Source organism: Tyto alba, unplaced genomic scaffold (assembly GCF_018691265.1).
Source record: "Tyto alba isolate M040663 unplaced genomic scaffold, T.alba_DEE_v4.0 Super-Scaffold_14, whole genome shotgun sequence".
Taxonomy (NCBI): Eukaryota; Metazoa; Chordata; class Aves; order Strigiformes; family Tytonidae; genus Tyto; species Tyto alba.
In genome coordinates, this window is record NW_024881276.1 from 43,407 (window position 1) to 55,657 (window position 12,251).

At 43.3% G+C, this 12,251-nt stretch overlaps 1 protein-coding gene across 1 annotated transcript in view; it reads left to right on the forward strand.

Moving 5' to 3' along the window:
* The first annotated feature begins 742 nt into the window (after positions 1 to 742).
* Positions 743 to 12,251, forward strand: part of CRACDL (CRACD like) — a 45,262-nt gene continuing 33,753 nt past the window's right edge. The window contains exon 1 of the mRNA XM_033007428.2: positions 743 to 986. The gene's annotated coding sequence lies outside the window, so the exon portion shown is untranslated. The remainder of the gene's footprint in view (positions 987 to 12,251) is intronic.

The window sequence follows — 12,251 nt, forward strand, 5'->3', positions numbered from 1 at the left end:
GTCCATGGGATCCAGAGGCGCTTTAGCTCTTGAGGTCTAGTTCAGCTCTTACTTTTCATCTTTTACTAAATGCATGCTGAAGAGATTGCAAGCTAAGTAGAGCAATTAATACAATGACATGTCAGTAATTTAAAATATTTAAAAGGTCAGAAAATGCAGAGTTCTTGTGCCGTCATTAGTTTTCCTGATTTGCTTTTCTTCAGTTTTCTATGTTATGAGTTTGGCTTTATATTATGCTTCATAGCATACGTGTCTGAGATAAACTTAATTTCTTGATTTTCACATTTAATATTCTGTCACTGTGTTTGTTAATGTTGAGGCTGTGTGCGTCATGGGTGATTTCTTCCACTTTATCTAATGACCAAATTTGAAATACAAAGATCTTACTTTAAGGTTAAAAACTTTGTAGTTTAATTGGCATGAAGAACAGAAAATTCACCTTCCGTTTTTGCACATGTGCTTCCCATTTTCACAAGAGGTGCATTTTTATTGTAAAATTAGCTCAGCTGCTGTCCCCTTGTCTTGGGTGGTGCTACACGGTGGCCTTTGCAAAGCCAGGAGTAACTTTTTGGCATGTCCCTGCCTTTCCAGGAAGGACCCAGCTAAGCTTCCTGAGCAACATCAGCCTCTGCTAAGAATTCAGGTCAGGATCTCCCTGCTTGTTTCCTAGCAACTGGGGGATACTGGTGCTTTCTCCTCTGACCGACTCCTTCAGCGTGAGATACTGGGATCACTTGGTGAAGGGATCGGGGCAGTGCTTAACAACTCACGCTTCGGGAAGGCAGAGCATAGCCCAGTGCTGGGTAACTGATGAGACTTAGGGTGCACTATCCAACCTGAACTGAATCAAGACTTTGAGAATCCTCCGTGCAAACTTGGAAGTGCCTCTGCTGGTTTTGCTTAAATGTCTGGCAAGGTGACAGATCCCTTTTGAAACACCAGTAGCCTTTGTGTTACGTTGAATCTGGCAAACAGGACGTACGCAGGTAAGCAGCTAAAGAAAGTTTATGACTGAAGTGCTTTAAAGGTTGTTTTCCTACAGGTGTAAAGTGTTTCTTGGTTACATAGATGCACAACATTCAGCTGTGGGAGTACCAACCTGCCTTTGTAGTTATTAAAGTTTCATTGGGTGGTAAGTAAAAAAGTTAAGTGGAAAGATGTACTATCTTCCCTAATTCCTTGTGATGTCTGTTTACAAAGTGTTGAAAAAAACCTTTAAACTTCTCTAGTTAATTTATTGTAGAATTGGCTAATGAAGAATCCTTAAGTGATCAAGAGTTATCAGTTGCTACGCTTTTGCTGCAAACTGGCTTTGTGTAGCACATATACAAAATGGAAAGCAGCAAGTCCCTCTAACTATGTATTGTTTGCATAGGCCAGCAATCATTGTTGGATTTGTTACTGCTTTTTGTTTTGCTTTGATAGACTACAAGTAGAAACCCTTTGGAAAATGTAAAAATTAAAGCAGTGTGCTGTTCTAAAAAAATAATCAGGAAAAAAAAATTGTCGTCTTTGTGCTGTAGCCTTTCTACTCAAGATAGCAGAGATGGTGGGACTTAAACTAGAGTCTGTTAATATCCAGTGCCAGTACAGGACTGGCATGATAGTTTTCTGGAGGGCCACTCCTCACAGAAAATAGTTTTCATATTTTGAAAAACATGGAAATGAATGTCTCCAGGTACATACAAGCTATTTAACTTGCCTTTTTCAGAAGTGTATAAACAGTATTTTGCAGCTTTTCAGTGATATGATTTGATACAGCTCCAATTAACTTCAGCAGAGGCCTGCCAAGTGACATCAGCCAAAGATCTGACTGCACATCTCTAGGACAGGTACACTGCAAGCATGTTCATAGGTTTTTTGCACAGGAGGCCATAGTGGTGGATTCTGAATAAAGATATTAAAGACCAGACTATCTTTAAGCCATATATTTTAATTATCTCTAATATGAAGCTGTTTGAGTTGACATTCAGGAGGCATTCAGGAGCTGATTTCTTCAGAGAGACTGGGTAAGTGCAGTTTCAATTGATATTTTCCACACTTAGTATTCAGAAGAACAATTCCCAGAGTCTCACATTGCATACCTGATACAGCGGCTGTTTTTCAAAGTGTGCATGTCCAATCTGGTATCCCAAGTTTTTTGACTCTATCATACATATGGCAGAGCTCATACATCCATTCCTAGGACCCACAGTGTATGTGTCCCCTTAAGAAGAGAGAAAAAGTCTATACTAGAGCAGGATCTTCATGCAGTTCAGGATGTTCTTTATTACAAAAGGCTCTCCCAAGTGTGTAACTTCACACTACTGTGTGTTTAGGTGATGTAGGACAGAGAAGGAGAAATACCAGTTTGAGCAGGTGCTTCACATTTCATTTAATTGTTCCAATCTCAAGGTCAACAACTTTCACGAGACAGTTAACAGCAAAAACCTCTTTAGTGACTTTGATCTAGCTGTTTCAGTAAAGCAAGACCCTCAGAGGATAGCGTGGGACCCAACAGATTAAGTCGTCCTGCACTCCCTGATCGTTCCTCTGTTCACAAAGACTTATAGTGTCCTCTTAGTAATGCTTTTCTAACAGAGCTGGGAGTTCTGCTAGACATCTCATTCCCTGCCCATTGCCATGACTCACAAGTATTTTTAAAATGTCTGAAAAAAATGTTAAAAGGAAGGAGGCCCATAAGCAGAGAGCCAGATCTTCCCCAAGCTAGAGCTAGTACATTTGCCAACTGCATGTAAAAGGCTAAATATTTTCCCATTACACCTACACCAGAGACACTCTGCAGATATGCAGATGGCTGAGCCCTTGAGAGTCCAGCCAAGGAAGCGTACGTTGGTGCTTTGGGGCTTGAAAAGAAGCTGGAATGGGTCCTACAGGACTGGTATTGGCAGCCAGCATCAGCGATCTGGGTGGCTGGACGTAGGAAAGAGCCAGGTCTGGGGAGGTTGTTGGAACATAGGCCTTGCATAAAATGGTGTTTCTTGATAGTAATGGCTCAAACATGTCCTTGGGCTCTTCAGTAGAGAGCAGGCTAGAAATGGAAGGTGAATGCTTTCCTCTCTGCCTGTCTGTCAATCTATGCAAGTCTAACGAGTAGCTGGGGAACTTAAATCCAAGATTGACCTTTGTGTCATCTAGCTATAGAGGCTGCCTGGGATCCAGTGTCCAGTTCTGGGCATCTGGCTGCCAGAAGAGGTGAGATAAGAGTGGTACAGATGAAGAGAAGGGTTTGTAAGACGGCCAGGAGAATGGAGAGCTTATCTCTGGGAGGAAATTAAGGTGCTGTGGCTCGTTTGGCTTTGCAGATGAAGGCTGAAAGGGGAGATAGCTGTCTTCTCTAAATACCCGTGGCAGGAGAGAAAAGCTGCTTCAAGGAAAGCATTGCATTGGCACAAAAAATAAGCACATATAGACTGGTCATTTAGCCTCAGAATTTCTAACCATCAGATTACAAAGTTCTGGAATAGCATTTCAGTCAAAGGGATGGAGAAAATCGAATAGTTTTCAAAATAAGTCTTCAATCAGCCTGTGAAAGGATTATATGGAGTGTTTGTCAGCAACAACAGGCGACTGAATGCTCAGGAAGTCCCCTTTGGTAATATGTTCCCAAGTTTTATACCGACACACATATGTGAAGCTCAAAGAATTAAGTGTACCAAAAAGTACCATTCTTCAGGAGACTTTACCATATGAGAGAACTGAAAAAGTCCAGGGAAAGCATGGAGCCCCTATGCTGGGAACAGGCTGATAGGTGGGATACATCTGATATTGATAGGTCCTGCAAAAACACAGAACAGAACTAAAAAAACAGAACTAAAGAACTTTTGTGGGCAAAATGATTCATCACTACCTGTGGACCTGCCCAAGGGATCAGAAAAAGCCATAAAGTGCTAGAACCCTTCAGAAGTGACATGACACTGGTCATTTTGGATGTGAGTTTCGATTTGTTACTGTAACTAGCTCTGTACACACAGATTTTTTGCCTGCTTCCCTGCGAAAGCAAGCAGAACACAGCAGTTTGAGGCAGGGAGTTTCCTCCCCAGGAGTGGTGAGATGGCCCTGGAGATCTTGTGCCATGCCTGAGAGACAGGTTTCTCCTGGATGAAACCAGTGGTTTTACTCTGCACCATCTGATTTGGTTGAGATCATGGCAGACTCACGGGAGGTCTGAGGAGAGCCCACACAAGCAGATTTTGCTCGCACAGCTTTGCTTTCTGAGCTTGATTAGGAATCCCTCTCTCCCAGTGGTGCCTCTTTTGATCCCCATGAGGAGGTTGTGTGCCTCTCTGCTCCTCTTCCTATGTCTGGAAGAACATGCTCTCCAGTTAGATTTTTCTAGCATCTGAAAACCAATGCCATTTAATTTATGAATGCTGCAGTACATTTTGTTGTGCTTATTTAAATCAGGCAGAGCTCAAGTATTATACAGTCACGTGTAAAGGTGATGGCAGATGAGAGCTCTTTATGTCATGCTGGATTTCTGCAGCTCACTTGTGCTATTTCTGCCAAATTGCAGGCAGGAAATTTTGAATTAATGACAAATATTTCCTAACAGTAGTTAGTTAAGTGCCTTGGCATGTTAAATTAACCATAATAATCTTGTCGTAGTCATAAATTACTAACCTGCATCTCATTGGGCTTTTCAATATTGAAGTAAAACATTTGTGGTATATTCAAAGGAGGGAGCCTGGGAACAAATGGGATGAGTCTCCAAGTGGGTCTTTTTCTTTCTGCCCCTTTTAAACATAATTTTCAGGTTCCTGTGTAACCTTTGGGGCTTATTTGACACAGGGGTTAGGAAGGTGGGGATGGGAGTGCGGAGCACCTAACTGTGAGCTGCTAGGTAACCCTGGCTTCCCTCTAACCTCCACAGAGAGGCATCTTCTCAGAGTAAGTGGTTTAGACCTATTAATATCTGAAGTGTCTTCTTTTCTCCATTGCCTAGAGGGAGATGCAGCCAGGGACAAATGTGCATGTGAGACCCTTCTGTCAAACAGATCTTAAACCAGCAACAGGTTTCGCAAGGAAAGTGCTCCTCAGGTCGGAGGAGGTTAGCGTGAACTTCTGCCCCAGTGTCAGAAATGAGAAGAGACTGAAGGCGAGTGGTGATGTGGGAAAAGGAAGACATTTCTCCCAGTGTATTCCCCACCAGCGGTCCATGGGACCCCTTCCAAGGGAGATCCAGGGAGTGGGATCTGGTTCCATTTGCCTCCTGCTTTTCACTATGCCACAGGGTGCCCTGGGGAACTGGGCTCTGGCCCAGAATGGGCACTTCAGTCTGTGCCATCAGCTCCAGCAGAGCTGGACCAAGGGACAGTCCTGGAGCTGAGCACCGCTTCTGCATGACAGACTCACTCTGGTCCCTACTCTGAGAGATGCTTCTTGAAGGACACCGGGAAAAGCATTTAATCTCCATACTTTTGTACCCATCTGTAAAATGTGTGTGCCAACAATTCTTTTTCCCCTTTGGAGAGCCTTTTCAAGTTGTAGGCTGGTTGCCATTCTAACATTGTGTATGTATGGGCTGGTTCAGCATAAATTTGTCATTGTGGGCTTTGTAGTGGTATGAATGGAAACAACTGTACCTTTGTAGCACAGTTTCTTGAAGTGCTGTGATGTTCTCCAGAAAGTGCTGTGTGACGAGGTCAGGGACAGGTCTGAATCTCGGGTCTTTCAGAGAGCAGCAACAGCTGGTAACTGCCTCTTCCACTCTCTTTTCTTCTCTCCGCCTCCAAGTAAAGCAGCAGCATCATGATAATATCAGTGTTACTCTCTAAACAGCGGCTGGCTTCCGCCAGGCCAGTATTGCTCCCCCACTGCAGAATGCATCCCCACCATGCACTCCCTGCAGGGCTTCACTTCTCAATCCCTCCCTTCTGCTCCTGACTCTCTATCATACTCTGAACCGTCCGTATCCTCTAGCAGCCAGCCTAGAAGCTCATCAGGGCTGTGCCTGGGCTATGGGTGTACTGGCCACTCAGCTGGCTATCAAGAAGAACAAGCAACTGCTTTCCTCCTGTTGTTGGCTTTCCTGCAGTGGGGACTCTGCACAATCACCAGTTTTCACAAATCTGGTAGAAGCTTCATAGCTTTGAGATGTGTCTCTCCATCGAACTCAGCTGAAAAGGACCAACAGTTTCAAAAGCAGTGGGGAAATGGGTGCAAATGGAGCAGGGTAGACAGTGCAGTCGTGTAAGTGTTGTTTCCTTAGGAAATGAGACCTAGGAGTAGCAGCACTGTATAGTGATGTTTATCACCCACCCTCCTGCACTGGTTTGAGATGAAATCACTGTCAGGGCTGGATCTATCTGTTTTGCAGATGAGAGAGGCTGCACAATTGGTATGACACCGTGATTGGTAGCATATTCTTCTGCTGCTCTGGATAGACAAGGAGCAGAAGCCTTCCCAGTGATTGTGTCCCTTACTGTTATAAACAGTCAGGGAAAGTTTGAGCTCTTCAGTGCTGTCCTCTCTTGCACTTTCTCTAGTCCCCTCTCCTCAATTTGTTCTTCATTTTTGCATATAATCTTCTGAATATATGAGCAGACATGCTCACTGTTGCTTGTCCTGGACAAATTGGCACATGCAAATGCTTTCCATTTCCCAGTCCAAGGGAATGAGTGGGCTTGTGCAGGTGGTGTAGGGCACGGTAGAGATGTGGCTCCGGACTTCTGACAAGGCAGCAATAAAAACCATTAATCTGCATTCATGGTATTGACTTCCAAAAGTCTGAAATCTGAAGTGGCAGCTGGAGGTGAAACATACGAGTGACTCGCCAGAGGGTATTTTCACTGAAGTTATTGCTGCAGGGAAGGAGTGAAGGGGAAAACAGGAATCTGAGCAAGTGGCACTTATTTCCATGTGCTTATATCCTTGTTTTGGAGCACAGACCTGCAAGTATACAGGGAGGGAAGAGCTACAGGAAAATGTGTCTCTTTCAAACACAAAAAAACCAAATATGTCCTGAATGGATAGCAAGAATAAAAAGTGTGCAAGTACATGTTGTGAGGGAGTAAATGACAAAAAATTAGAGCTCTTACATTTGTGAAATCCTGATTGTGTTTTTCTTATAGATTGTGGAGGAAGGTTCTGAGCAAAGATGAAAGGACTCAGCAATCTTGTTTATTGTGGTCAGAAAGCAACCTTCCATCCTGCTCACGTAAGAAATTATTTGCGTTAGGAAGACTGTCCAACTTAACTGGACTCCTACCTGAAACCCTTGCAGTAGTCATGTATTGCTGTGACCTTTCATTAAAAAGTCTCATGCTCTTTTTTCTGGAAGTGATCTGAGGGTTTACTCAGATGGAAGAAAGAGAAAGGAGCCCATGGCTCATTTCTCTCCCATATGTGCTCAAGAAAATGATTATCATTGAAAGCCGAGGGGGACTGAATTAGGAAGGGTCAAAAGACACTAAATAAGGTCCTTCCCAATTAAAAGCCTGCCACATGTACTGTTTCAGGGCAAGCCTTATACTACAGTTAGACAAGAGGCCGTTCAGCTTTGCATTTGGCCTGTGGGCTTTAACGCGACAGGAATGTGGAATGTGTTTACAAGGTAGCAGTTATTGCTGAAATATGTGAGCGCTGTTGCCCAGGGAAAATTTCAGAGGATTGAGATTGTACTGACAGTGGCTGTAGCTCTTGGACGGTCCGTGTGGATGTTGGGGAAGAAACTGGCCTCTGAGTCTGCAGTTAGAGCCCTGCAGAAGGAATGCAGAGGAAGATGCTCCCCTTCCCCTCCGCCTCCTGCTGCCTTCCCGCAGCTCCAGTTGGATCTCACTCCATCCTCACCGCTCCTTCGTGCTAGGATGACCCAGGAGGCTGAACTGGTCCTTGGGCTGGAGACATGGCTTCCTGTTATCCCTGCATCCGAGGGGACTCCAGGTTAGCGCACGACAGCAGCTGGTTTGGCAGAGCGGTGTGGGCTGAAAGGAGGCAAAAACTGAGTGAGTGCTGAGGACTGAGGGCCCCTGAAGGCACCTCTCCTGAGAAGCTCCTGGGAATCAACCTGCTTATGTTCTGGCCAGTCTCAGCTGGTAGGCTGGTGTATCTCTGCCTGGAAGAGCTCAGGCTTCTCTTAGATTACTTAATTCATTCTCTTTGCATTCCCTACTTTCTTTCTCTTTTCTCTACTTTAAATATCCAGGATTAAAACTATTCTGCATGTTTCATAGATGATCCCAATGATTTTTTCATCCTTCCAGCACAGGAATTCTCAAGGAACCCGGAAAAGCCCAGCCTAGTCTCTTTATTTCATAAGCTTTCCTCATGACTTATGTTTGGCCAAACCAGACTTTATTTTTCATCACATGAAGGGCAAAATATTTGGAAGTAGGCCTGGGATATAGCTATAATCTGTGTTCAGATGAACCTGAGATTTGAAAAGATTTGTCATTAACTTTTAAAGAAACTTAATAAAACTGTTGACATGACACTGTTGTCTACACCACACCTTATGGAGATGAGATTAAATATTTTGTGCAGTACGCACGGGGTCAGAAAGGATGAAAATTGGGCCACATTCAGCTCTGATGTTAGCAATTGCCTTCATTATCTGGTTATCTTGGCCCACTGAGTTTTCTTCAGATTAGCAGATAAAGCTGAGTAAGGATCTCATCTGGGTAGTGCTAAACACTTCCTGCATCTTAAACTCCCATTAACCTCTGCACTGTACAGGAACACGCTTACATTAGGCTAATTGATGGGGCAGCAGGTGTAGGTGCCCCATTTCTCAGGGCTTGCTGCAGTTCCAAGCAAGTCTTATTCTTTCTTTGCCACAAAGTAAATATGTGTGTGTGTGTACATAGTTATATAGACAATTTATTGTATTCATGGTTCTAAAAATCAAGGAAGGATCAATGAAAGCCCTGTTATGTTTCCTTGAATTTAAAGGCACTGAGACCTTATAACAATGTTGATATTTCTACTCATTCTGAATACCAAAAGAGCTGGTATAATTATTTTTGTGAAACAGCTTCGGGAATGTTCCCAGTGCTGAATTCAAGAATAATTGAAATTGCGACATGTAGAATCAAATGTAATTTTGTTCTAACCAAAGCAAGACATTTTACTTTCTTTTCTATTGCTTTTCAAGGAGAGGCATGGTGAATTTTTAATACTTTCCTGACCCTTGCCTCTGAGTGATGTTAGCCTGCTACTGTACAAAAGAGATGAACTTCTTCAGAACATTATTAACCAAAGTACTCAATGTGAACACTTGATATTATTTAAGTTCAAAATGCAAATTGTGCTTCTGTCTCTAAAGATGTCTGATACAAGCCTAAATTCTGGTAGTATGTCGAGCTGTTTGTGCTCCTAAATATAGCAGAGGATCTCTGGTAGGGAGCTGGCTGGGGAGGTCTTTATGTTAACCAGCTATGTCTTTATTATTCCTGCATGCTAAGAAAGAAATAGGAAAGCCAATGTGGCTTTATTACTCTAACAGGTCTTTTAATAATTATGTTTTCCATGTTGGTAGCATAGATCTCCTGGCTCCTCTATTAAATCTCAAAAAATAGAGAACTAAAAGCAAGAAGGAAAGGGTTACTCCATAGAAATAAGACATTTCACATTAGTTTGCTTTATTCTTTTGCCATTAGAAACTCCTTTCCCCCCCCCTCCTCCTTTTTAAGGTCTTTTATATGGTTGGTTGATTTGCTTTGTTGTTGGGAATTTTTTTTTTTTTTGTTTAAAGAAAGCATGCAAGCTAAGGCTTTTCCCATAAACAAAATATAACCTTTGGCAAGGTGTATACCCTCAAGTTACGGAGTTCTATTGGAGAAGCAAAGTTCCCTTCATCCTTCTGGGGGACAGTCCATTCCCTGTACTGTCCAGAACATCAGACGGGGCAATCCCAGTGGTGCCTCCCGACCTCCTATTTTTGTGTGTTCTGTTGCAATGCACTTTTATAAAACCAAAAACCTTACTCTTCAAAAGCTGCTTGGGCGGAAAGTTTATTTTATGGAGGGTTTCTCATTTCTCTCAGAAATGATGGGGGAAGAAAAGTCTATCAATTCTTGAAAAAAAACAGGTAGAAAGAACAGGGTTTTCCCCCCCCGCCCCGTCCCTTGGAAATGCATTGTGCTTGTAATAGAGAAAGGAATGTGCTGTTGGCAGAGGCACAGCAGTGGAAGGGCTGGTGAGGGTCCAACACAAGAATCTGCACAGCCTTTGGAATAACAGGGATAGATGCACGAGAGGGGAGTTTGGGCTAGTTATGCGAAGGAAAGCAGCAAGTGAAAAAAACTGAACACCCAGAAAACCCATTGAGGGCCTTGGGAAGATGCACCTGCTGCTGCTTCTGTTTTTCCTGTTATGTCCAGTCCAACACACTGGTCATGGCAGGTCTCACCCCATTTGCACAAAGGCTCGGAAGGGTGCCCCATGCAGTGAGCTATATCCTATCTCCCTTCTCACATCTTCCTTTTAGCAGGTATTTTATTATGTGACACCTCTTGATGTCTCTTCTGTCAGTGATCACAGGGACATCAGGCACCACCTTATGTTTACACTGTATGCAACAGGGGATTTGAGCGGTAGATGTGAGTACTGCAAAGGAAAGGGCTGGTGCAGAGAGCTAGTAGCGTGTCAGTAGTTATACATAGCTGGTCCCTGTGCCACAGCTTGCAATTTCGCCATCTCTGCTGATGCTGGAGGTGGAGGATTAGCAAACTCTGGCACAAGGAGCAGCACTGGAAGAGATTATGTGTTGGTGCAACTAACTTTTGTTAGTCATTTCTAAGAGAAAGGGCAAATCACTCACAGCTAGCTCTATTCATTTTGACAGTGACTGGGAAGAGGATGGCAGGATCCCTAAAAGGCAGAGTTTTAAAGAGGAGGGCATTGATTTTCTGTTCAAGCTGTGTGCTCTCACCTGGGTGCCCGCCCGGGGCCCACGCAGCCAAGGAGAAGGTGCTGGTAGCAAAGTTACTTGCAACCAGCCTTGCTCTGAGCATGAGGAGTGGCACATAGGCTCTCGCCACATCATCGTGGTTGTGCAATATACAGATTTTCTAATAACATGAGAGCACACTACAAGGGTAGCAATAGCTGGCGAAAATGTCAGCCACAAGCAAAGAAACAAAACCTTTTAGTAATAAATAATGCAGGTAAGAAGAGATGAGGAAGATGTACCAAGTTCAGTCTGAGACTGATGAAGATGGATAATGAGCTATCATGTTTTAGACAGCAAACTGTTTGTGAAAATACCACATTTTGAAGATGATGTCCCCATGGACGTCAGTCAGCATAAACAAGTATATGCTAACAGCATCCGCACTAAATTAATAAAACAAGGAGAGAACACATGAAGTCAGAGACTTCGTAAAGTAATACTTTCCATTTACTGATTCAAACCATTTGAGCAAAATGGAAGGAGATGAGAGTCTGCCCAACTTTGAAAACAAAAGACAAAGTTGTATATAAAAAGTGACAGGGTGTTTTTCTTCTTGTTCTGGCATGAAGTTTAGCTTTGATATTTTATAGAGATTTATTAGAAGAAAAGAGTGCAGTTTTCTCAGAAAATATGTCTTCTCTGGGTAAATTATTTTTAATAATTCTAAAAGGATGGGGACGCAGCTAGAATATGTACAGGTCCTGTATAGGTGCTGACGTATGGTAGAAAGGCAGGGTGGCCCTTCAGTCACAGTGCTGGGGGTATGGATAAAGCTCCTAGGATGGCTGTGTGTATGTAAGCATGCACTCAGGTGCATTTGTTCATTTGATTTAAAAATTGGAGTCTGAATAAAAAGTGAAATCTGTACTCCTTTGACATAAAAGAGGTCTGGAGCAGGAAGATGTATGGCTTTGGAAATGGTGTTGCAGTTGTTATCAAATTCCCCTGTCCCTTTATGTGAGCTTTTAGGATGTGTTTATACAAGCTAATTGGATTCTCAGAGACCTGCATCTCATTCATGTGGATACTCCTAATACCTGGGCGCATATGTGCCGTGCTAGCTCAGGGGGGGGCACTTCACTAGGCTTCCTAGACCTCCTGTTGCAGAAAGGGGAGTAGAGAGGAGAGGTTTATCTTAGTAACAGAAGCTCAAGATGATAGATGACTTCTGGAAAGGATTTTATAATTGGACACGCTGTGAGAGATTTAGTTTGGGCTAGGCTCAAGTGTTATCACTTGGGTGCACCCAAAGTGGTTTGAGAGCTTGAAATGAGGCGGGGGGTGTGTGTGTGATGTTTGGATCTCTGTTAGTAGGAGAAGGTCTGAGCAGAGAGACATGTTGAACAACAGAGTTTCT